Genomic DNA, 23,058 nt, shown 5'->3' with positions numbered 1-23,058 from the left:
ATCCACGTGGGCGTGGATTATAAACAAGTGAACGTGGTTAACCTCAGTGCTACAATCTTAACAGAGCCTAACCTCACTGCTGCCATCTAGGGGCGAGGAATTTAAAATCCACGTCCTTTCTGACAGCTGACAAGTCCTAACATGGTGCACTTGTTTTGAACTACTGCCATCTTGACAGGACCTAACTGCGGAGCGGGGAATTTAAATGTATCTTGAAGGGACTTAGCCACGCAGCGAATTTTTTAACGATCCTAAAGCCACGGGGCCTAACTACATGCAAGCTGCTCTTCTCGACATACCACCATCTTCGAGGTCATAGTTTTAAAGCAGGATGCGGTAAGGAGAATGTAATACTTTTTCACTCTATTCCTTTTTGGTTGATAAACACGTCTGAGCGGTAGGAGGAAGATGCGGTATGGAAAAGGTAATACATTTTACATAGGTGGACAAAGGAGGTGTGATGATAATCTAAAATAAAACAATATTCCAATTTTTACATTATTTATTATCATCGTTATTACTGATATTTACAAATTAATTATAGCATTCTGCCTTAGTGATTTTGTGCATACTTTACATCTTGAATGATAATGTGCACTATTTACACGTGGCACATTTATATCTTGTTGTACCCCCATGGTACACTCGTAAAGAAACCACTATTCTTTACATGTTTATCATCAAATGCAGATAATGAGCATTTTGCTCAATGGTAAAAACATTATGTCTGCGTGATTGGATTCTTTTCTGCGTACAAAAAGCGGCATTTTTAGATGATAGTACATTGCGATAGTGTTGAACATGTAAATGACTAACTACGCTTGAACGTGCGCCTTTGCTATTTTGACAGATTGCGAATTGTGAGTCTCATAAGCATACATTATTGGTGCTAAACCAATAACCTCTGTCATAATATTCATACCACATTCATTTTTCATAAGCCCTATGACTTTCTTGTTCTGTGGCTTAATGTGAAATTGATTATAAGGTGAAAAGGGAGAAGTGTCAAAGTATTCAGAACGGTTTCGCATGACATCGTAGACGTCTGTATTCCGAATATGATAAATAAAACTATCTGTATCCATATACAAAAGTGTAAGATCAGAAAACTGTTGCTTCGCAAATCCATAATGAAAATCATACATTTTTAGTTTTGAAAAATCAAGTATGGCCATTCCTCAATAAATTGGCTTCGCATAAACGATCTCAGTTTTTCATTTCAACAGAAATAAGATCACGATCGATGACAAGATAGGCTTTAAAATTCGGTTTTGAGATGTACTAGCGTGCCCCATATCGGCCATCCTATTGATTAATTAAATGAATGTCGCGATGTTTGCGTATATTTCCCATAATTTTTCCATAGATAGAATTATTCATGAGTTTGAGAAACGTTGTTGTAGCACGTTGGCGATGTTCTGTATTTAAATACATGTACGGCTTAAGCCATGCTTCCTTCTTAAACGCGATAATATGGTGAATACACTCTAATTGTAAACCGTATTCTATGCATTGAACAACACATTGTATGTGGATAACGTACCGCTTTTTTGGCAAAAGAGTAGCTAGCAGTTTACTGTGCTGTGATTTATTATTAGATGGACACATTTTCAACACAAAAAGGCAGGTCAGAATGTGAATGATGCAGATTAGAAGGGTATGAAAGAGAAACCTCTAACACGAAACCGTGATTAGAATTTTTAGCAGCTTGAAAAACATCAAAATGTTCAATATCAGTTTCTGTTAGCCATACAAAATCTTTACGTGGTAATGACTGTGACATTGCCCACCCGTACAGATTATTAACATCGAAATACATGAGATAAGAATCTTCTTTCTCTGAATCATAATTCTTGAGATAGGGATTATTTGCAATGGCAAGCCTGTTAACAAGCGAAACAGGACCACCGCGAATTCCGCGTTCAAAAAAACGAAAGCATGTCGGCATCTGTAAGAAGATCAAATTTAACACCTGTATACTTTAACATGGCATCCCACGAAAGACGGGGTGCTGTGTAGTGATAGCAAGGGTCTACTCCATAAATAGTTAAACATATTTTGCGAAACTTTTCTAACACGTCACAGAGTAAAGGTGTATCTACCTTCAAATACAAGTCTGCATATTCACCTAATGTCTGTATATGAAATGTTGACCACACCTTACATACATGCAAATAGTCTTCATCTGAAATCGATACCGTATGCTTATCGTATGAGGATGGCTTAGTGACGGTGTACTACATTCACTTAATACACTTGTAAATGCAGACTGAGGAGGTAATTTTGTTTCTTCTAATGATTAAAAGCTTTGAATATAGTCATAATGCAGAATGCCTTTCCTTATACAAAGTTTAAATTGCTCAGGATCTGGAAAATACTCATGAATGTATTTCAAGTCGTCGCTTGAAAGTCCATTTACAAGTGTGTCAAGTGAAAAGTTCATGAATTTATAAGAATCTAGAAAGCGAATGCTAATATCGCCTACACGATAAATGAATGAAATGAAGCGCTCATGATTTTGTGCAATTACAGCGAACTTTGTGAAATTTAATTGTGCTAACTCACGGACAATAAAGTGGCTTTCGTAACCTGACAAGTTATGAAAAAAGCAAAAATAAATTTAGGTCCATGATATAAAAGGTTGCATGAATGATGTGCAAGTCCGCGATATTTCCCAGTAAAGTGGCAGTGATCTCTAACCTTAATCTCTGGGAATGTAATTGGCTGTTTACAGATGTGACATTCATCGGTTTTATCACGCAAAATCATATCATCTAATGTCATTTTAATTGGAACTGGATGTGATATAAGACAATTAACACAATGTGCTAACTCTTGTAATTCATTTAACAGCCATTCAGTACAGTTTTCCTCCGCGATACATCTTAAAAATGATAGAGATGAATCGTATGAACAAACAACGTTGTATGCTACAGAAAACGGAGTGTGCTTCTGTTTATAATCAGTACCAGTATATGGTTCAGTCAAGTCTGGTTGTAAACGATGTAAAGGTACAGTAAAACATTCGAAATCCACATGAACAGTAAACGTAACAGGTTTCTGACGATAATAATTTTCAAATTTCATTTCGGCATTTTCACTATTTGGAAGAACAAGTTTTACGGCTGGGTGTGTTGTACAATCATCTAATTGTGTAGCTAACATGCTTTCTGTTGAAAAGTATTGCAAGCATCTGTCACAAATAAACTTGTGATTTTTTATTAAACAAACGTGAGAGGTTAGTTATAAGACAGTAGTGGCCTGTGTTTTCATCACAAACATACAAAAGATGAATATGGTTTTGTTTTCGAGAAAAAGCAGAATTAAGTGGTCCAACAATACTCTCTCTGTTGACACTGTAAACAGAAAGGGAAAAATTAGGATTGTTTTTTCAAATTTCGAAATGTTTGTAAGTCCATGGTAAAAGAAACATCGTCAAAATTAAACGTCTGTTGCAACTCCATAAACATATCTTTATACTGTGAAGATCTAGATGAATGATGTATTGCTGATTTGAATGCCATTGCGATACACCATAGAAAGCAATAGTCATCTTTATTCTGAATATTGATAACAGCTCCCTTGTCTACAATGGCTTTCGGAAGTGCGATATACTGTCTACCTGAATTTAACGGATCAAATTTACACACATTAATCTGAAGATAAGAAATACTTTGGAGTGCTTTATTGCTCGCACACTCTTCAAACTTTCGAAATTTGGCGAGCAATTCAACAATGTGTTCACGAAACCATTCTGAAATATTATCTGAACATAACACTTTTGTCATTTTCGAAGATATGTAAAATGTTTCATTAATTTCCGCATTATCTTTAAAAAGAATGAATGAACAAGCAAGTGAGGCATCTAGCTTAAGCGCAGTATGCGTAGTGAGCAAAGAAGTGACTTCCTCTTCAAAGATATTATAGCAAGATAATAAAAAATAATTTGTATGTAAAATATTGAATGAATTTCGTATAATACCGTTTAGTATACGTGATGAAATAAATGTATGAATAGTCTCCCAATTTGCTGCCATGTTTAGATATCAACGAAATTAATAATACAGGTTTTGTTTTCTATTCCACGGTATAATATAGCAATGGATCGTTGGTTTAGATTACCTAATTCTAAATCTGTCAACACACTAAATCTATTGGATAAAAATAATTGGAATTCCGCACGGACACACAATATTCTAACACCAAATCTTGTATTTATTTTCCGAAGCGAAATTACTTTATATTGTCGATTAAGTCGAACATCACTGAGTCGTCTTGTAGTTGGCCCTGTAAAGTGAACTGATTCGTAAATCCTTTCAATTTTTCTAAAAAATGAAAATTTATTTTTTAGAATTTTTAAAACAATTACATAAATCATCATAAAAAGATAGAAACATACCTTTAAAGAATGTACGCGTTGAATGTCCTAGTCCGTAAATAACAACTCCCTCTGAGATGTGAACCACCTCCCTAGTCCTTTCTGTGTGTTGCGGATACAGCACCACCTCCCCAGTCCTTTCTGTGTGTTTTGTGGATACGGCTAACGATAATAACTGAAAAGAAAGAGAAAAATCATATAATAATAATAATGTTTTTCTTAAAATCAAGCTTACTTTTAATGCTGAAAATCAAGCCGCAAGATTTTTAGCAGACCTATGATAGAGTAGACAGCCGATAACAACTCCCTGTGAGCAAACCACCTCCCTAGTCCTTCCTCCGTTGTGGATACGGGCAGCAACGCTCGAATATGTTTGCGACTAAAATAAAAATAAAAAATATAATAATATACATTTAAAAATCAAACTTTTATGTAGAAAATCAAGCTGCAAGAATTTTTGTAGACAGTCGATATCAAACACATAAAATGTTCAACTTCACACGAACGCAGCTTCGTTGTAAGTAAGAGAGGGGGAAGAATTGCTCGTCTGCTTATATACCAGCGTATCGATCAAAGTTCATTATCCGTCAGCATTTTTTGCAAGATTCTGCTTACATTATGTTGACATGTCACACCGCACGTGTCGAACAAAAGTACATTAGCGGTCAGTGTTTTTGCTACACAGCAAGATTTTTGCGTGCACGTCACACTATATATCTTAGCACTTCTATGCAGAAAGTATAAGCAGAGGTTAATTTTATAGCATACACCTCGGCGACCGCTGCTCAAACCCGGGATTTAACACTCTCAGCGCCTTAAAGGCATGCAATTGACGACTACAGGGCAGATAGCTGAGTCTGTAGGTAGAGGTTTGAACCCGCTACAAGTTAATAGCTATATGCAGTAAAAGTAACCTTAGAGATACAGCCCCCAGCATTTTGCCTGCTGTAAGAAGGGCATCTGTCTGTAAAACTTAGCCCTGTCTAGTTGGTGGGTAATATTTTATCTGTTACTAAACTGACGCCGTAAAGCCATGTAGGTGGCGACTGCAGGGCACATAGCTGAGTCTGTCGCGGTTCGAACTGCTTTTGAACTGCTGACAGTGGAGTTCGAACCCGCTACAAGATAATAGCTAAGTCACCTAAACCGTGCAGCTACTTGCTCGGGATTCAATCACGCCAAATTTATCTATAGAGCTACTATTTGCTGTAAGCTTCTAACCGCACAGGAATATGTACGCTGACCACACACACCTTATAATCTGCAGACCTTCCGCTGCAGTCGCTTGGTAGCCAAAGTCCTCCGTGGTTTTACGAAAAGCGAAATAATTGGTTGCTCACTGTTGTATTTCGTTAATTACGATAGACTGGAAGTACTTCCGAGTTACCTCTTACAAGAGACAAGGGATGCACAAGTCTACAGCCCCCTTTTAGACGTCAGGCAGGGGATCACTCGTTTTTCGAACGTGTTGCGGTGTTCGGTAAAATCAATAATCACTACCACCGTCACACAGCACAGTATAAACTTCGATACACGCACGCATGCGCTTACTTGGGATGAACAATAGTTACATATAGAAGGGAAATGAATCATGTTTATGATTAAATTTACAATTAAGAACAGAACTGCATTTAACAAGCACTGTACATTCGAAGTAATCATTTGCTTATAGAGAGCTAGCTGCATGCCTCCCACAAGCTGACCGCACGCTTGTAGCAACAGGAAAACAGGTGTTATATTACTGCAGATGCAGCATTGCCCCACTGTTTGTGTGTGGATGTGCACTGTTCGTCGTGCCTGTTAAGTAGGTCTGCATAATATAATCCTGTTACTACATTATCTGACTAAAACTCCATCGTAACATATTCATAATAGTATTTTGAAGGCCTAAGGGCGATTGCGCAAAATAGGAGCTATATCCATCTTGCTTGTCCCACCGGGCTGAGACCGTTAAAAGGAAGACCCTCCGATAAGAGTGGGCTAGCCCATCACCTTTCGAACTCCGTTCTCTGACGACCTAGGGTAGATTGCACTAAATAGTAGCTATATCCATCTTCCTTGTGCTACCGGACTGTGACCATAAGAAGGAGGAGAAGCTGTTTTCTTGTCAGCTGTTACATTTTCAAATTCCGCAGACAACGAAGTTAAGATGTTAGCAGTGAGGTTAGGGTCTGAGAATCAAGAAGGGCAGCTTACGTTAAAACTATGTTCTCTAAGATGGTAGTATGTCGAGAAGGGCAGCTGCTATAAATAGTAGTATGTCGGGAAGGGCAGCTTGTTATAAGATATACGTATGTCGAGAAAGGCAGCATGTCATAAGATGGTAGTATGTCGAGAAGGGCAGCTTGCGTTAAAACTATGTCCTCTAAAATGGTGGTATGTTGAGAAGGGCAGCTTGCTATAAGATAGTCGTATGTCGAGAAGGGCAGCTTGTCATAAGATATCTCGAGAAGGGCAGCTTGCGTTAAAACTATGTTCTCCAAGATGGTAGTATGTCGAGAAAGGAAGCTTGCTATAAGATGTTGAGAAGGACAGCTTGTTATAAGATAGAAATATGTCGAGAAGGGCAGCTTGCGTTAAAACTTTCTCTAAGATGGTAGTATGTCGAGAAGGGTAGCTTGCTGTAAGATGGTAGTATGTCGGGAAGGGCAACTTGTCATAAGATAGAAGTATGTCGAGAAAGGCAGCTGGCGATAAAATTATGTCCTCTAAGACGATGATGTGTCCAGAAGAGTAGCTCGGGAAGGGTCATGGCGAGAAGGGCAGCTTGTTTAAAGTTTGGTCCTTAGGCCCCCTCCATAATAATGTCGAGAAGGGCAGCTCGGGAATGGCCGTGACGAGAAGGGCAGCTTGCTATAAAACTATGACGGGAAGGGTCTTGTTGTGAAGGGCAGCTCGGGAAGGAACATGCCGCGAAGGGCGGCTTGCCTGTAGTTGGACCTCCTGGCTTTAGGATCGTTAAAAAATCCTCGGCGTGGCTAAGTTCCGTCAAGATAAATTTAAATTCCGCGCTCCGCAGTGAGGATAGGTCCTGTCAAAGTGACATCAGTTCAAAACAAGTGCACCTGGTTAGGACCTTTCAGCTGTCAAAATGCACGTGGATTTTAAATTCCGCGCCCCTAGATGGCAGTTGTGAGGTTAGTCTCTGTTAGGATGGTAGCACTGAGGTTAACCACGTTCACTTGTTTATAATCAGCAACCCACGTGGTTTGGACCTGGCAGCTGTCAAAGCACGTGGATTTTAAATTGCGCGCGCCTTACATGCATAAGGTGGCAGCAATTGAGGTTTGGCCCCGTCAAGATGCCAGCACTGAGGTTAGCCATGTTTACTTGTTTAATCTCCGCGCCCACGTGATTACGGCGTGACAGTTGTCAAAAAGCACATGGAATTTAAATTCCGCGCCTAAGTGCTTAAAGATGGCAGCTGCCATCTTGACAGCTGCTGTCAAGAAAGCACGTGGATTTTAAATTCCGCGCCACTACGTGCATAAGGTGGCAGCAATGAGGTTTACCCTAGTTAAGATGGTAGCAGTGAAGTTAGCGATGTTCTGTTGTCCTTAAAAGTAAGGTTAGGGTCCGTCAAGACGACAGCAAGTGGCCAAGCACGTGGCTTTGTTTACAAACAAGAGCACGTGGTCGTAACGTCACAGTCACGTGGTCATGACGTCATGGAGTCAATAACCTTGGCCGGGGTCAATGACCTCGGGTGTGACTCAGAAGAAAAAATGCTGACGAGGTGGCTTTGAACCGACCTTGCTACTCTACTGGCGATCCCTACAGCATTTCCATGTTGCATATAGGCAAGTTTTGGATTTCAAAAATGTACTTAAGAACACAAAAGCTGTTAAAATTAGTTTTATTTGGTTCGGACTACGTGTAATTAACAGCTTTCCTATAACCTGCGAACTGTGATATAACGGCAAGATACCTATTTCGCTATCTATAACAACTCGGGGTTCATAAATTGTGAGTAGTTGCAATTGAATTAAAACCAGACTATTATTATGCAATTTTCATAATACTGTACGTTTTGAGCTAGTATACCTACTTTAGGGTACCTGAGCATGAACAAAGTAATATAATGCTCAAAAAAAAAAATACGGATGGTTAAAATTAAATAATAACATACAGTATAGCTAAGCGGGAAGAACCGAAATAAAAGGGAAGGAAACCTGGCCGTAAACTGCTCATAGGAAATTACTTCAGTTGATGGCCCGTTTGGTGGCCTAAAACAACATCATTACAATAAATATTACAGCCAGGAATTTAGGCTACATTCCTAGTAACAGGAAAACATGCATAAATAAAAAATTAAGATACATTACAATAGTGCGTCCGCAACCGTAGCATAACGGTTAGTGTTATTAGATGCCTTCCTCGGGGCCCGGGTTCGATTCGCTGTACTGCCAGAAATTTAAGTATGGAAGGAGAGCTGATATATGGTTGAAATGGTATATACGGCTCACCTCCACTGGGGGTGTGCTTGAAAAAGGAGCTGGACCTCTTCGGGATGAGGACGTGAGTTTATTACTATAATAAATGATATAAATTTCATATAACACTAGTAATTGAATAATTTATGCAAATTTTACATTACTATTATTAAGGAAACCGTATCTAAATGTTAAATAATCTGAGATGCCCCGAAGAGATGCAGCTCCTTTTTCAAGCACACCCCTAGTGCAGGTGAGCTGTATATACCATTTCAACCATATATCAGCTCTCCTTCCATACTTAATAAGAATTTACAAAAATATTAAAATTATTACAATAGTCCGCCTCTGTGGATTCTCGGCTCTGTCAGAAATTTGAAAAGTGTACGAGCACTTGAACGGGGTCTACTCAGCCTCGGGAGGTCAACTGAGTAGAGGGGGTTCGATTCCCACCCCAACCATCCTCGAAGTGAATTTCCGTGTTTTCCCACTTCTCGTCTAGTAGGCAAATGCCGGGATGGTTCCTAACTTAAGGCCATGGCCGCTTCCTTCCCTCCTCCTTGTCTATCCGTTCCAATCTTCCCATCCCCCACAAGGTCCCTGTTCCGTATAGCAGATGAGGCCGCCTGGTCGAGTTACTGGTCCTCCTTCCCGTGGTAGTGGTGGTGATTTTTGTTTTAAGAGGAGGTACAACGAAATAATCATCCTCTCCGAACAAATTAGCGGAAAAGGAATTTTAAATAAAAACAAAATGATTTATTCAACAAAGGAATTTGGAAACGCAGTACAAAATAAAACAAAAAATTATTGAATTAGGCCGAAAAATTACTAACGAATCAAAAGGGAACATGCATTCCCTGACAGAGTTCACTTGTAATTTATATACCCTCGATTAGTCCACTGTCACATACAAAGCGGATGACGAGATCAGTAGTAGTCGCGTCATCGGCTGGTATGCGTTCGAGGGTTTCCTGCAAGCCGAGGCTCCGTCTTAGGCCAGAGAGATCGGCGCACTCTGTGAGAATGTGGGCCACGGTGAAGTCGACACCACAAGAACACACTGGGGCGTCTTCCCTTTTTAGGAGATAAGAGTGCGTAGATAGTAAATGGCCTATCCTCAGCCTACATAATACTATGGCTTCTATCCGCGAAGGCCGGAAAGAGGACCGCCACACGGTAGTTGTCTTCTTAATTGATCTCAGCTTCTTGAGAGTTCGGATAGCTAGCCACTCCGATTCCCAGGACGCCAAGATGGTTCGACGTAGCTGAGAAAAAATATTGTTAGCAGGTACATTGACAGGTCTTGGAGGTAAAAGTACCGCTTCCTTTGCAGCTTCATCCGCACGTTCGCTTCCCGCAATCTCAACATGGCTTGTAAGCCACGAGAAAGTGATTCTGGTGCCAGCATCACTTAACCTGGCTAGAAGGTCATGAATCTGCTGCACCAGTGGGTGTTGCGAGAAACAGTCTTCAATAGACAGCAGAGAGCTTAAGGAGTCGGTACACATAAGAAAGTGGCTTCATTCATCACGCATTGCAAACTGCAGAGCCTCTGAGATGGCGTAAAGCTCCGCAGTATACACCCTACATACACTAGGAAGCGAGGTCTACGTGCTCATATCATCGGTGACGAAAGAGCAACCAACATTATCTCCGATTTAGAACCACCCGTGAAGATATGCTTCGCGGCCGGATATTGTTGAACGAAGCCTTGGAAATACCTCCGATAAACGGAGGAATCCGTGTTCACCTTGGGTACATGGAGTAGATCAAGACGTATATCCGGTTGCGGAACTAACCACGGAGGTACCTCGCTGAAAGTTTGTTCAAGACAACCAGCTTCATCGATATTCAGATCACGACACAAGCTATCAATTCGAAACCCAACCGGCCGTGTGGCTTTCGGACGGTTTTGGTATCTCTGGTGGTATTGGGTACTAAAGATGCATTGATAGCCTGGATGTAGCGGAATTTCACGAATTTTGGCAGCGTACACGAGCAGTAACTACTGCCTCCTTATCCGTAAAGGTGGAACTCCCGCTTCAGCGGGTAGGCTGGGAATGGGGCTAGTACGGAAAGCTCCCGTTGCCAGCCAAACTCCACCATGGTGAATACTGTCTAAAAGGATCAGCGTAGATTTTGATGCTGAGCCATAAGCCGCACTTCTATAGTCAATTCGGGAGAGGACCGTCGTCGTGTAAAATCGTAGCAGCACCGCACGGTCAGCCCCCACGAAGTGCCCCTGAGGAACCTAAGCATGTTAAGTCTCTTCATGCAGGCAACCTTCAACTGACGGATGTGGGGCTGCCACGTTAGTCTCTTATCAAAATGGAGACCCAGGAATCGGCTGGTGTCAACCACTGGTAAGATACTGTTTCTCAAGTGGAGCTCTGGTTCGGGATGCACGGGCCGACGTCGACAGAAAATCAAAAACCATGTTGCAGGGCCCCTCTGTCGACTCGGTTGATAGCTTGCTGTAGCCGTCTCTCAGCAAACGCCACCCTTCCGGAGCTGTAATGTAGAGCTAAGTCATCTACATACAGCGATAGAACGACTGCGGGCCCAGCAGCGGGAACTATGCCGTTGATGGCGATTGCGAGCAGCGTGACACTCAGTACCAATCCCTGAGGTATTCCATTTTCCTGAACGTAATATTCAGAAAATGCATTCCCTACTCGGACTCGAAGAAGACGGTGGGACATGAAGTTCTCAATAAACTTTGGCAAATTTCCCCGAAATTCGCACTACTGTAGTGTGGAGACAATACCATACCGCCAGGTAGTGTCGTAAGCTTTCTCCAGGTCAAAAAACACGGCGACTAGGTGTTCCTTCTGAAGAAAGACCTCCTGAATGGCGCTCTCCAGTCTGACCAGATGATCAGTGGCAGACCGATGAGAGCGAAAACCGCACTGGTAGTTAGACAAGAGACCCTCCTTTTCCATGGCCAACACAAGACGCTGGTTAACCATACTTTAAAATAGCTTACAGAGGTCATTTGTAAGGCATATTGGACTATAACTATCCAGAAGTTTTGGATCTTTACCTGGCTTGAGAATTATCACAATTCCCTAGCGCCATTGAGATGGAAACACACCCTCACTCCATATTCTGTTGAATAGGGTGAGGATGTCCTTGACACATAGGTCACTCAAATGCTTAATCATTGTAGGGATGCGAAGCACTACAGGCAAAAGAGAGATGGTGTACCTCTGCTTCGCGCTTAATTGGAAGAAATGCAGAGTCGTATCTCATACAGCTGGACGAATCAGCGAAATGTGACGCGATGTGGTCCGCAATGACTGAAGGAATCGTAACTATATCTCCATTAATATAGATTCCGGGTAGTAAGGGCGCATTCTGTACCCCGACAATACGGCGAAGTTTTGTCCACACTTGTGATAACGGAGTATGTGCCGTGATGGATGGACACATACTTCTCCCCCGTAGCTTTCCTACTTTCTCGAATAAAAACGGGCCTTCGTGCGCAGGCGCTTAAATGTGATATGACTGGCCATCGTAGGATTTCGACGATTATGCTAAAAGCCCGTCGACGAACACGTATGGCTGCTGCAATTTCGTCCGTCCACCATGGGACCTGTTTCCGGCGACGATTACCGGACGAGGAAGGAATCTTTTCCTCTGCAGCAGCCAAAATTCCAGTTGTAATGGAAGAAACGTGGTCGTCAACAGACTCCAGCATATCATCAACCATCACTGCGCGTTTCGTAAATTCTGGCCAATTTGCCAGCCGAAGTAACTAGCGCTTGCGTACTTCAGACTGTCTTTGATTCAAAAGAGATAGAATTATCGGGAAATGGTCACAATCACAGAGGTCGTCGTGTAGTTGGCACCGTAGCAGGGGAACTAGCGCACGGCTGCACAAAGTGACATCCATGTGTGAGAATATGCCATGTGCACTGCTGAAATGTGTCGGTTCCCCTGTATTAAGCAAGCAAAGATCAAACAGCTCGAGTATCCCCCTAGCACAGGAGGATAGAGAACCCCACAGTATGTTACGGGCGTTCACGTCTCCCAGCATGAGGAAAGTAGGAGGCAACTGAGTGATCAAATCTTGTAGTGCACGCATTTCGAGGTTATAATCCGGTGAAATGTACACGTTGCAAACCGTTGTCATTACTGGCAACGGAGTGCGAACTGCAACTACATCTAGCTGAGTACGGAGCGGTACTGTTTCGCTGAAGACGTCGGAGCGAACTAGGGTACAAACGCCCCCAGTTGCCGCGCCATCCACAGCTATTCTCTCTTTGGAATAAATACGATATCCTCTCATAGTCGTGTCGTGTCCAGGTCTCAAACGAGATTCCTGTAGCCAGATTATGGAGGCCGCATAGTCGGATATCAGATAGATAGGCGACAGTGGTAACTACTGCAGTTCCACCGCAATAGTTTCATTGTGTGGATAGGTAAAGCTCGAATTCAGAGCAATTCCTTACCCTTCGTTCGGTCCATTACCTGCCAGGTTCCGCCGTCTTTGTCGGTATCGTTCTTGTCACAATAACCATCCACGACAATTAGTGACTCAGTCTCCATTGTCTCTTCAGAAGAAGGAGGCGCGGTGACTGGATCCTCCGCGAACGGAGATCTCATTGATCGGGAACAGTGGGCCTTCTTCCTGGGAGAACTAGGTTCTCCAGAAAGCGATCGAACAAGACGGCGTCGGAACATCTCGCTCTTACCCACCATATCTCTCTTTTGGAGGGAAGAGCCGGCAGATGGCTTGCCGGATTTCTTCGGGGATCTTGTGGCCCCCGGCTGAGTTGGAGAAATATTCTCCTCCAATTTCTTAAGGAAGCTCTGTGGCTTCACCTTCTCCTCCTTTATGGTCTGGGCATTGGGAGGAGGGCTGGACTTTCCAGCCCTATTTGGGTAAGTCTTTCCCTCCGCCCTGTTGGGGAGGACTTCCCAGCCGAACATTCCTGGGAAGCACCCCTCCCAGGCAACGTCGGCAATAACGCACTTTTCGATCCTTGTGCTGTTAAAACTCCAGTTTCTTTAGCGACTACCTTTTGTTGCTGGCTTGGACTTATCGATGCTTTCTCAGTACTGATGTTCTGTACAAAACTTTGTGGAGTGATCCGCACATATGCGACCTGCAAAATATGTGGGAAATACGAGCATGCTGGGGTTGACTGCACACCACCACCTGTGTGCGTCAACTGTCCGGGTGCGCATGCTCCAATTTCCAAGGAGTGTCCCACATTCAAGCAGGAGAAGAAGATCCAGGAGATAAAAATACTGGATAAGCTATCTTATCCAGACGCCCGGAGGAAGTTCAAGTCCATGGCTGCTCCGGAGTTCATCTCATTCGCTGAATGAAAACAAACCGGCATTTTTCAGCATTGAAGATGAATGCCTCAGTTGGTTAATAAATTATTTCCTGTCATATATCAAGAACATACATTGTTTCTTTTAAACTGTCCCTGTCTTTAATGCTCTCGGGACAAAGTACCTCCATACTCTTCAAACCAGCGATTCCAGCGATTGTTTCAGGGGAAAATACAATTTTGGCTCTTACTACATTCATTTTCTCCAAATTCGCCTGGTAAACTACTTTTCTGATTAGTTTCTTCACTGGCTTCATAATTGAAGATTTCTGAAGTTTAAAAAGACCTCTCAATTGATCGCAGGTCACGGTAGCATTGTTTACAAAAAAAGTCTCGTGACAAATGTTGGGATTGCACGTTTTTTATGATGTGACTGGGATCAAAACTTAGGAACAGAGACCTAGTTTCATCAGCTGGATGTCGTATCTCGTGCGTAATGCTTCCTCTGCATAATGTTTCGAACATCGAAACATTTATCTAGGAATTGTCGGTCACCATTCTGAACACTCTGAAACCACACTCTTCAACAGCACTTAACGCATCCAAGGTTATTTTGGCAAGTTGTGAGTCCGTAACGGATGAAGTGAAACTGAAAAACACCGGTATTCTGTAATATGTAGAGAGTCCCTTGAACAAAATGCAGAGTAATTTATTGGCCAACCTATCTTCGATTCCAAAGGCGTCAATTTCAATGTCATTCATTCCAATAAACATATCTAATTTCCTGTCATACATTAGTCTCGGCTTTATGGACATTTCGTCTATTATAAGGGAACCAGCCTTTTCGTTATCGTTCACTAACGACAGCTTTTCTGCCAGTAATCAGGCTTTAGTTAGCAAAGTTATACCCGTTTCCCCCTTTGAGAATCCAACATACGATTTCAACGTTCTGAGAAGCCGATAACCCGTTGGCGACCTCGAAGATAACAGCACGAAAACTGTAACTGTAGTCTCCTGGTATTTACATTTCTTTTTTCCAAAGCTCTGAAGTTACTCTAACTAAATGTTTGCTTTCATATTACCTCCCTCAGCTTCCTTCTGAATTTTAGAAACTCGACTTGCAAGATTTTCGTGATCCTCCTTTACCTTACTATATTTGCTTCCAAGTCGCGGATTTTTTACGCGCAACTTCTTAATAATGGTCACGTGCTTTCTATTTCTTCTCATCTCCTTCCTCAATTTCCTGGTGATGTATTTTGGTACTGTTGGTTTTAGAACGAGAGAGAACTGTGTACCTACTGTTGTGGTGCCTACAGTCATGGAGCATTTTATGAAGTGGTTCGATGCGCATGATATCTGCAACACCTCGTATGGGATATATTCCAGGAATGAAAACAAACCGGCATTTTTCAGTATTGAGGATGAATGCCTCAGTTGGTTAATGAATTATTTCCTGTCATATATCAAGAACATACAAATGCATCCAGAGACAGAGAAAAGATTCACGAGGGAAACGTATCAGGCGTTGGTCTTGACTACCAAATCCACTGTGGCCTGCGTAAAATACCTCGTAAGTATACATTTTCTTTATGTCTTGACGAGGAACCTAACAAGCGATGATATCGAGCTTTTCTTTAGCCTCCTACGACTCAAAGCGGGATACAATGACACAATGGATGCAAGGTCATGCCTTAACGCAATCGAAACAACGCTCCATACAGGAATTATTGCGGCATCAAAACATGATAATGTTGAGCTGACGGATGAAGATAAGCATCTACAATGTACGAACCAGTTTACTATAATCAAGAATGTGCCAGATGGATGAAAACTATAGAAGGAATGAAAGTCGCTAGGATGTGCAAATTCCGCAGCTTCCTGAACACGTAATGTCTATCATTACTAAACCCTTGCAAGGTAAATTACATCCGATCTGTGGGAACAATACTTTATTGTTAAGTGTTCGCTAGTATATAAATATGATTAATTTGTTTCAGATTCAACAGCTACAATGCCTGGTATTTCTCTAGCTATGATAGCAGGATACTTATTGCGTGTGGCAGAAGAACAAACAAAATGTGAAGGCTGTTTAGAACATATCTCTTCTCTAGCTAGTGAAAGTCCAACATTGTGTCTTATTCGCTTTCAAGATCGAGGAACCCTCATATACCCGAAATCATCGTTCGTGGCTCTTCTACAGTGCATGACGGAATTTGTCACCTCTGCTGAGCAGTATTTACCCCGACGACAGTCACTAAAAATGTGTACGTTTTGTTCTGAAAGCCAGGTTCATCAGTGAAATTAACTATCTGTCATACTTCAGGTCATCTTGTCCTTGATATCCTAATATCATCTTTAATTTTTCTACTAGTAAAGCAATAATTCGGTAATGCACTGCACTTCTAAGGTCACTCGTCCCTTTCATATTGATGAAATATATACTCTAGTTCTTGAGAACACTATCATGTTTCGCAATCAGATTGAATGGACTCACATTTTTGTAGTAAAAGACTGAAAATATCTGTCTTATCTTCTTCACACCAACGTTTAAATGCTCCTTCGTCTCTCAGTGGCAGGGTAAAAGTTCAGTCATGTTCACGCAAGTTTTATAAGGAGGTAATGTAGAATAAAGCATTCAAAACTTACGTGGGATGCCTTTTAGAGAAGAGATGTGTCTATTGCCATGGCCAGGGACCCACCAACTCACCCCCAAAGTACATTTATTTTTACAACCTAACGAAGAATAGCGCATTGCTGGAATGGACACGTGCATTGCTGTTGTCTGTAGTAAATTGCGTTGTTACGTCATTGCCATTAGTGATTAGAAGCACACAGCGTTGCAAACCTGCGAAGTAAAAAAGCACAGTCCTGTCCAGACCCTACCCTAACCCGTTCACACCAATGGTGTTTCCTCAGGTAACTAGAGGCCTAAGGCCGCTTCGCGGCTCTAACCTGGGGGCTTACACCCCCAGGCCCCCTTTGCTTGTCCTCATATCACTGTTTTTGTCCAGACCCTACTCTAACATATCCAGACCAATGGTCTTGTCCAGCTTCTATCCAAACCAATCCAGACCAATGATCTTGACCAATCCCTACCCTAACAGTGCAGACCAGTGGCGTTTCCTCAGGTAACTAGAGGCCTAAGGCCGCTTCGCGGCTCTGACCAGGGAGCTTTCGCCCCTTTGCTCACTGATGGTCTAGTTCTTAAGTAGAGTGGTTGGTAGCGTTGTGTTTCGCTCGATCATGTCTTCTGCGAGTCATCTGCGACAAAAAAACATAGGATAGTCATACCGCGCGTAGATATTGGCGATGCAAGCGGTAACCACGGTACTAACGGTGTTGCTCTGTAGGATTTTCTCTTCCTCGAGGTAAATTAATGTTATGTAAAAGCTAATTGTAGAATACGGTTAGACAGGTCTCAGGTGACAATTTAAGATATTTCCTAGGGATGCAAATAGGTTCACTATTCTCAACGGGAAAATTTAATATCTTTACTATAATAAACGTAGAGTTAAAATATTTGATGCACACGACAATTTCATTATTTACAGCAAAATTTAATGGATCGAATCCATTCCCCTCGAAGACTTCCTCCTTCGATGAGGGCCGACATGCCGTACCCGACGAACTCCCATAATTTGACCTGCAAAGAGGTCACAACACGATCGATCCATGTTAGCCCAATATATGCACACTGCATTCTAATGCCCGTTGCTCACGGTAACATGTTCCGTAAAATTTGTTGTACAACTAATTTTATAAAAGTATGACAAAAACAAGTTGTGTTTTTCACGGTAAAATTATTTTATAAAATTAATGGAAGCATCAGAATGGCCTTCTATGAACTAAATTCCGAACTAAGATGTGTATGTACTGCCAAAAATTGAGTTCGAAGCCCGTTTATCTTCGTCTTCACATCAGCTGACTTGTGTTTGGCCGAACTTGTGACACAAATTCGGCGATTGAGTTTTCTGCCTTCCTTCTTGCATTTCTGTTGTGATACCAAATAGGATAAAAGGACCTTTATAACCTATTTGGTGATACATTGGTGTTTTAACCTCATACAACCACTAGCAACTTCCTTAGTCCATCAGGATCCTGTCATTTTAGAATTGTTTATTTATGTTTACAAATGAGCTTCACAATTTTTTCACGTCATAGCGCCAGCATCATCGTCATGTCAGCTTCGCTATTTGATTCGTTTCACAAAATTAATTTTACCGAATACAACATTTCCTATTTTAAGGCTTTATAAGACTTGAATTTGGCAATTAGCAACAGAAATTTTGTGTAAAATTAAATTACTGCACAATAAATTTGAAGGAAAATTTTAACGTGAGAAACAGGCATAAGTAAATATCAATAATTATAACACCCACACTCAAACACAATGGTAAACAAACATAGAACCTATACGTCACCACATTCAAGCACGAAATAATTTTTTTTGCTAGTTGCTTTACGTCACACCGACACAGATAGGTCTTATGGCGACGATGGGACAGGGAAGGGCTAGGAGTGGGAAGGAAGCGGCCGTGGCCTTAATTAAGGTACAGCCCCAGCATTTGCATGGTGTGAAAATGGGAAACCACGGAAAACCATTTTCAGGGCTGCCGATAGTAGGGTTCGAACCTACTATCTCCCGAATACTGGATACTGGCCGCAATTAAGCGACTGCATCTATCGAGCTCGGTACACGAAATAATTAACCTACAGGTATTTTAAGCTTCCATGTTAAATCAACTGGCGACACAAATACTTCCTTATCAGTAATGAAAATCACGAAGTACGATCACATGCGGACTCGATTCACAATTATTACTTTAATCTTGTATCCACGATCACATTTCACCTACTCCTGGCCCGCACCCACGGCCATATTGCCATTAATCGAAAGTTCCCTTGAGGTCTGAGGATTGTAGCAAGACCGACTCCAATCCTCAGACCTTAATGCTACTCTCGATCATTCAAAGATGGCGAATCGAGTAGGCGAACATGTTGGAAATGTGGATTTGTTTTGGTTTGTTGTTATCGTATATAGTCGGTGTAATTTCATTAAAATTGACTATAAATGTTAATTTCTTTGTAGAATATAAGTGTGCGAGTGTCTTTATACGAGTCAGTGGACACTTAGAATCTGTAATTATACGCAGTAATGTAAGAATGTGTTTAATTTGATCGTGTTGTGAACCAGGTTTAATTCGAACTATGGCAATGCCTCTCATACAACTATTCTTAAGTTTTCTACAGAATAAAATATTAAAAGAGAAATGGATTAGGAATATGCATCGTGAATATTTTGAAGTCTATTACAAAACTGTAGTGTGCATACACCACTCTGAGAATAAGTCTGGGGTTAGGGAAGACTTTTCTCCAACTCCAAACGGTGAACCTATTCATGTTCCTCGAAAAATATTTAGATGTAATATAATTTATATTGTGATATTTCGTCAGTGTCTATGTGCTTCAAAGTGTCGAGTGATTTAGATGCAAGTGTATTTTACAATAATCTGTGCTTTTCTGCGGAAATGATCGGTTGGATCTTGGAGTATAACAAACCTTACAAGTATGACAGATGGAGCAATCTGTACACAGTTACACAGAAGAAATAGCGACTTGGAGGAATTTTAACTGGCTTTGTAAAGCACGGTTTTAAATTATCAACACCTTCCGATTCATGCTGTGGTTGTCTGCTATCAAGCAGACTACACCAAATTGAAGCTCGTCCATGTAGGTTAAATATTAATGTTTAGAGTCAATAAAGTTTTTGCACTCATGTTCTTTAATGGGTAAAAACCTATTATATCATTAATTAGTGCCTGAATGTTACATTACGTTAGCATTACCACGGACGTTCATTGGATTAACACAATCATTATTTCGGGTGTACTTGGGCTCAGTGGCTCAGACGGTTAAGGCGCTGGCCATCTGACCCCAAGTTGGCAGGTTCAATCCTAGCTCTGTCCGGTGCTATTTGAAGGTGCTCAAATACGTCAGCCTCGTGTCGGTAGATTTACTGGCAGGTAGAAGAACTCCTGAGGGACAAATTCTGGCACCTCGTCATCTTCGAAAACCGTAAAAATGTAGTTAGTGGGAAGTAAAGCCACTAACATTATTATTTTGGGTGTACTTCCCTTTCATTGGGTGCTGAATATAATAAATTGTCCATCACTTCAAGACTACGGCAACAAATTATGTTTCATAGTTCTCATGACAGCGAATAAATTGAGGAATTTCACACTGTAATTTACTTTGAAACATTCAAAATTATGTTATAAATATGTTAACAGTTTTATAATGTATTTTCATATATCCAGCGAAGTGAAATGTAAGAGAAAACGTTACCTGACGGATTGAAATTTCTAAATAATCAGCTTATTCTCTTTTCTACTAGAATACTGTATATGCTACTCTAGTAGTGCTTACTTGTTGGAGAAACGTTTTCATACGTGAAAAAGTGATTTTTCCCTATGATGTTACATTTATCATGTTAAATTACCGCCGTTTGTATATGTATAATGCGTGATATTTTCGTGTTAGCCAATACCAGCAATCCGGCTACTTCGGCCGCCATGTTTTTTATTACGGTCTGAGTATTGGAGTCGGTCTTGATAGACCTTGGAATAGGGCAAGGTCTATGTACACAGTTCTGGTCACGCTCGCAGAATTCTTTGCGGCAGCGGTCATCTTCAGACTTAAGCTCTCTACTTGTTGTCGTTCGTGTTTTCCAGTACAATGAGATCAAAGTTATAATGGGATGTTGTATAACTCCAAATTGTGAAAGTCACTCATCTAAAGGGACTAGATTATTTAGACTCCCAAAATATAAGAATAGGAGGGAAAATGGTTGTAGAATTGCCGACGTGGTAAGTGGCAGCCAACAGAACATTCACAGCTGTGTGAGGTTAGTATAAATTTTGCTATATAATGAAATAATCGCCAAGTTTATTATACTTCCTTTTGTAAATCCGGATTATAATCTTTTCCTGCAGCTTTATTTTAGGGAATGTCAGTAATTCGAAGTAAACAGGTGGAAGGAAGCTGATGAAATGGAATGTCATCCCTATATATTTTGCAAATTCATAAAAACGTATGACCTCTCTGATTCTTTAACATTTAGAGATGGGACAATATTCATGTAAAATTTGCATAACTTGCTCAATTATTATTATTATAAAAATGTACAAAACCCGAGTCCTCATCCCAAAGTGGGGAAGCTCTTTTTCAGGGCACGGTCCTAATGAAGATGAGCTGCATGTGCCATTTCAAACACATACCAGCTTTCCTGCCATATTACATTTCTGACAGTTCAGGGAATCAACCCCGGGCCCCGAGGACAGCAGCTAATAACATTAATCGTTAGGCTACGGCGTCTGGCACTCTCTGTATCGCAGTTGTCTAATATTTGCATGTTTTCTTGTTACTAGGAATGTAGCCTAAATTTACGGCTGCAATAATTTTTGTAATAATGTTGTTTTAGGCGTTAAACTATGTGTAATTATTTAATTTTCCCCGTCCACACTTGTTTGATCATTATATCACTTCGATAATGCTTAGGTACCCTAAATTAGGCCTATTGGCTGAAAAAAATTATTATATACATGATATAGGTTTTTGGGCTTATGGCGTGTCAAGAAAATAAGGTGAATATGTTTGCGTTTCGCAGAGAACTTTGCTCTGCGTCATTAGAAGAAAACCTCGTCTGTCCACGAGGAAGGCATCTAAAACAATGAGGCTTGAATTTGGACGTTATTCAATAGAAATGGAAATGGTACGTTCATTCGATACCAGATGGCTCCCCGGATGCGGTACAGCGCTAGTGTTAGAAGGGGAAGTTGACGGAACCATCAGAAAGTCTGAGACGGTCATATAACATAACAGGTCTACGCACATATGAAGGCATGAAATTAACACAACCCTGGAATGAAACATCTGGCGATGAGGAACGTACGAATTTGGAAAACACCGAAACGAAATAACAACAGTGAAGGGACAGGGAATGGAACCACCTACGTAAATTTTTAATGGCTGGCAACCACGTATTACTTAATTGTTAGCCAGTGTCCCTGTTGAAATTGTTAGGATTCCTACGTATTTCCACAGCTTCCCGTATAATCCTGGACCGGTAGTGTCTAGTGTGAGTAAGAACTCGAGCATCTTGGAACATGGCATCATGACCAGACGATATAGCGTGCTCAGTTATTGCTGATTTCTCTGGCTGGTTGAGACGACTATTACGTTCATGTTCCTGGATACGAGTACCAATGGACGGCATGTTTGATCGATGTATACCTTACCGCAAGTACAGGGAATTTCGTATACCCCAGATTGTGAAAGTGGGGACAATTTGTCCTTGGTTTTACACAGACTGTGTGCAATTTTAGTGACGGTGCCAAACACGGTTTTTATATTGTGTTTGCGGAGGACCTTGGCAATTCGATCTGTGGTGTTATGAATGTAAAGCAGGTAGGCTGTTCCCTTCACTTCTTCTTTCTGTGAGATTTGCTTGGTCGTTTCCCTGGAATGCAGGGCTCTATGAATCTGCAAATCACTGTAACCATTACCCTTGAACGTGACTTTGAGTGTGTCCATCTCCACCAGGATATTTGATGGCTCACAAATTCGTCCCTCCCCCTCTTGGTGAGTGTCATGAGAATGCCTTCTTTGTACTGGATGGTGATAAGAAACTGCATGAAGATAGCGATTTGTGTAGGTAGGTTTACGATAGACGGTATGTCCTACGGATCCGCCCGGTTTCTCTCTTACTAGAACATCCAAGAAAGGAAGGCATCCGTCCGACTCCATCTCCATAGTGAATTTAATTGAAGGATGTTGCTGATTTAGGTGGTTTAGAAGTTTCTCTGGACCTTCTGTCCAGTCAACAAATGTATCATCAACATACCACCACCATATCATAGGTTTGACGGGCGCCGAAGAGCTGTACCGCGTCCGGAGAGCCATC

General features: G+C 41.3%; 1 long non-coding RNA gene across 1 annotated transcript; it reads right to left on the bottom strand.

Moving 5' to 3' along the window:
* Positions 1–484: 484 nt before the first annotated feature.
* Positions 485–4,888, bottom strand: LOC136866286 (uncharacterized). Its single transcript, XR_010859524.2, has 3 exons — positions 4,654–4,888; positions 4,400–4,553; positions 485–4,287 (listed from the first exon to the last, which is right to left on the bottom strand). It is a non-coding gene; the product is annotated as an uncharacterized lncRNA (long non-coding RNA).
* Positions 4,889–23,058: the final 18,170 nt, after the last annotated feature.

Source organism: Anabrus simplex, chromosome 3 (genome assembly GCF_040414725.1).
Source record: "Anabrus simplex isolate iqAnaSimp1 chromosome 3, ASM4041472v1, whole genome shotgun sequence".
NCBI classification, from domain to species: Eukaryota; Metazoa; Arthropoda; class Insecta; order Orthoptera; family Tettigoniidae; genus Anabrus; species Anabrus simplex.
The sequence above is the reverse complement of the archived record's forward strand: the minus strand, read 5'-3'. Positions and strand labels throughout refer to the sequence as shown.